Source organism: Papaver somniferum, chromosome 7 (assembly GCF_003573695.1).
Source record: "Papaver somniferum cultivar HN1 chromosome 7, ASM357369v1, whole genome shotgun sequence".
NCBI lineage: Eukaryota > Viridiplantae > Streptophyta > Magnoliopsida > Ranunculales > Papaveraceae > Papaver > Papaver somniferum.
The window spans coordinates 238,827,653-238,831,624 of record NC_039364.1 but is presented as its reverse complement, the minus strand read 5'-3'; positions in this window follow the sequence as shown (position 1 = coordinate 238,831,624).

The window sequence follows — 3,972 nt, the reverse complement described above, 5'->3', positions numbered from 1 at the left end:
TTATTCGCCAGGCTTTGGGGAAATGTCGTTGTCTCTCGCGCTTCTGCTTCGTGTTCTTCTTTATGAATGTCGTGTGGTAGGCATCGTGTAACTGATCCTCGCGTTTCTTTCTTATTATCGCATAATTACTCTTCGCCTAATTTGTCTCTTCTTCGTGCTCATCGTTATTTTAGCTGGAGCGAAATTATGGATTTGTCTTGTGCGATATTTCGCCCCTACATTTTTCCTCTTCTCGCGTTGTTCTTCTGTAAGTGGAATAATGCGAGAATTCTAGCTTCGTGTTTGTGATTTTATTTCTTCTTTTTCCTGACATTTTACCGGTTTTCCCGTATAATTATTTCCACGTGTAGTTACCTCTCTTTTTCTCGATTGACACATCTAGGTTTCCATTTTGACCGGTTACTGCTATAGTCGGTTCGCATGTTTTAATAAATACTCCTGAAGAGAGAGGCTCATCTTCATCTTCTTCATTTTACTCTTCATCTTATCTGCGTACAAAGAACCTTCCTCCATAAAGTTTGTTTATTTGTGGGATTTTGTTATTATGTCAAGTCAATCCACTATCCCTCGTTCCAATGAATGACCCCTTCGGTAAGCATCTATGTTTGTGTTTTGCTTAATGCTTTGCTTGAATTTGTAGTGATCAACGGGTTTGGGTTTTTCGTGTTTCTGCTGCTAATGTTTTTGATATTCATCCTAATTTGAGCATTACCATACTTGCATCTGTTGGTACAGATCCATTCCGTCCAAGCCTCTGGTAAAGCCTGCTGGTGATCAGAAAAGGTTACGAGAAAGAATTCGTGCAAGCGGAAACTGTCGCCTGGTAGGGAGGATTCTCCTTTGAAGAGAAGAGGTTCGCGTAGCGGGGCCCTCGTACATGTAGTAAATCCATTGACACTGATGCCTGTCGCTGCCGGTGCGTCAGCGAAAAGTGAGATGACAGCTAGTCTTTCTCCTCAACCCCTGTCTATGCTTGCTCCTGATCGTGCCCCAAAAGATTCTACCATGGTTTATTCTTCTCCTGATATTGCCATTGCGAAGGATGAGCATGTAGCAGGCGTCGTTGTGACCAATGCGGCTGCTGAAGCTTCGCAATGGTCGGGTTTAATCTCCTGAAGAGTAGAAATATTCTCCGAGAGATTGTCTTTCTCGCGAGACAGAAGAGAAACCTGCTCCTTAAGCCCTTTCTCAGACCCTAAAGAAGCAGGGGAAGGTACGAACCAAAGGGGAGAATGGGCACGTTACTTTTGAAAGAACTAAAGCAACATTAAAGAAATTCAAGAAATAGAACCTACCACGAAGCTCACTTATTTGCTTCTCCAAGTTGGACGAGTTCCTTCTCTCATCTGCGAGTTGTCCCCTCAGTTGGGAGACTTGAACAATAGCCTTCTCTAGTAATTTGCGGGACGCCCGAAGTTCCACGAGATGAGCCACGTCCCGATTGTGCCCCTAAATTGAAGATATATCAATAAATTCTGAGAAATATGTAAGAGAAAAAAAATATTCAGGCTTAACGTTTTTAAACTCACCAAACCCATAATGGCGGCGTGCTGCTGCAGGGAGAGGTTCAAAGAAGCGTTCACTATAAAAGATTGATCCTCAACCAAGAAGGTATCAGAACTGAAAGAGGCTAAAGACTCAGCGGCAGCTGACCTTAGGGAAGGGTTCTGACGAGTAGAGATGAAGATCACCCTTAAGAAATCTATGTAAGGGACGTAACATGGATCCTCCACCTCGTAAGCTTTGTTTTGGCCTTTATCATTGGGAAGCTCATCTGACGAGGTACTTGGGGAAATATGAGAAGGAGTAACCTCGCAAGAAAGGGAAGGTTGTTGGTGTTGAGGAAAGGCAGGCTGGGTAGGACGGTTGGATTGAGTTAAACCATCCAAGTCAAGAACTCTGCGTTGACACTTCGAGGGACCTTGAGCAGGAGGGGGTACGGAAGTACCGCTGGATTCAGAGAGAAACCCCTATCTTCAAGATCTGCTTTGAATTCCTCATAAGTCTTAAATGTGGTAGGAGCAGGAACCTTCTTGGGAGCCATTGAAGCAGAATGAAGCAAGTCCAGAATTTGCAGAACACAATAAAAGGGAGAGAAGAAGAAAAAGTTTAAAATATTCTAAAAAAGGATGAGGGTATTTATAACTGGTCAAACCAGGCTATCCACCATCGAAGAATGCAAACCGGTAATCAGCGGTTGCATGGGGAAAGAGACCACGTGGAGAGCATGAGAGGGGAGATATGTCGGTTATATAACTTCAGAAGGTTCTTATTCCACTCTCACCTCGTTCGAATAGAATAAGAAAAGGAAAAATGTAGATACCAAAGATACGATTCGCCACGTGGACGAAGGAGAAGACCCGTGTCATTCAAGGGAATCCTGCCGAAAGATCTTGCACTACTCCCCGAAAATCCTCGTCAGTGACTCGTTAAATCAAGTCAAGGACGTCATTATTAGGTGACTGACGAAATGAAAAACCATGTGCGAGATATCATATTAAGGCGAGGTAACTCACTTGAAGAGTCTAAGTCGCGAAGGATCAATTGGAGTGCCCGGCAAGATACCAGCCACGAAGTAAAGGTTGGCGAAATAAGGTTACTTGGCTGAAAAGATAATTGGCGAAGTCAGTAAATTATGGAGCAAGAAAAGAGACAGTTGTCCCGACAAACACCCAAAGTTGTCCGCGAAAGAAAGGGGAAAACTTCATGGAAAATGATCTGGGCGATGTATAAAGCATCTACACGAGATCCAGGCGAAGAAAAATGAGCGGCACACCATTATGGTTGATTAGTCTATAAATAGGGGTCCTTGGGCAATGTATGAGGGGTCGGATTCTTTGGTGAGAGAGAGCTTTTCTTAGAGTGAGGGATTAGGGTTTCCTTGTACTCAAAAACTTGTATTTTTCACTACTTTGAATGGTTAATCAATAAAGAATTTCTTATCCAAAACCTTATCATGTCTTAGATGTGTTTATTCTCTTACTTGGGTGTGCTACTGGGTTTCAATAGTTACAATGTGATATATCCAACCAATTTAAATCCTCTGGAAACTTAACCTTTGACAGATCGAACTCCAACTCGTTCCGCGACAAATCGATGTGGGAAGTCAAGCCATGGTTGGGATTAAAGAGCATGGATGCATCTCCGACAAGTTTGTTCCTTGACAAGTCGATCTGATGAAAAGCCATAGCTCCGAAAGATTTTGGAATCAAACCAGTGAGTTTATTTTGAGACAAGAAAAGACTGTCCATACCAGTAAGTCTCCCGAAAGACTCCGGGATTGAACCTGTGAGTTTGTTCCCAATGAGACAGATAGTTTCAATGTTTTTCAGGTCAGAGAGATTGGGCGGAATAGAGCCAGAGAACTGATTGTATGAGAGATCCAGGTAAGTCAGAGCAGTGAGTTGGTTGAGGAAGTTTGGAACCGGCCCCGACAGACTCAAAGAGCCGAGTTCCAGCATTGTGAGATGCTTTTAACTTTGTGATAGATTGCGGGATGGTAGAGATGCTTTAACTTTGTGATAGATTGCGGGACGGTACCAGTGATATTTTTGGAGTTTTTGAAACCTAAAGATACGAAGTAAGGAAGGTCACCTACTGAGGATGGAATTTGGCCAGAGATATAACCTGCAGAGATGTCGAGTCCGTCTACACGTTTGGTTTTCACCACAGCTGATTCCGTGCCAGTCGCAGCAGTCTGTATTTTGAACCCATGAAGTTAACTCGTGAGATAACTCGTAAGAGCTTTGTAGTCACCGGGAATGCATTTTCCTAAAGCACCATGAGAAGGAGATATCAGGATAGAAGTAGCTAATAAGAAAAGGAAGAGTGAGTAGTAAACAAGAAATTGGTGTTGTATACTTGTATTTATAGCACCATCCAGCTTGACACCATATTTCACGGGCTAGCTGGTTATGTTGGTACTGCGAACAGCCATTTAAAATTTTGATAGACTACATGTGAAACTTGCAT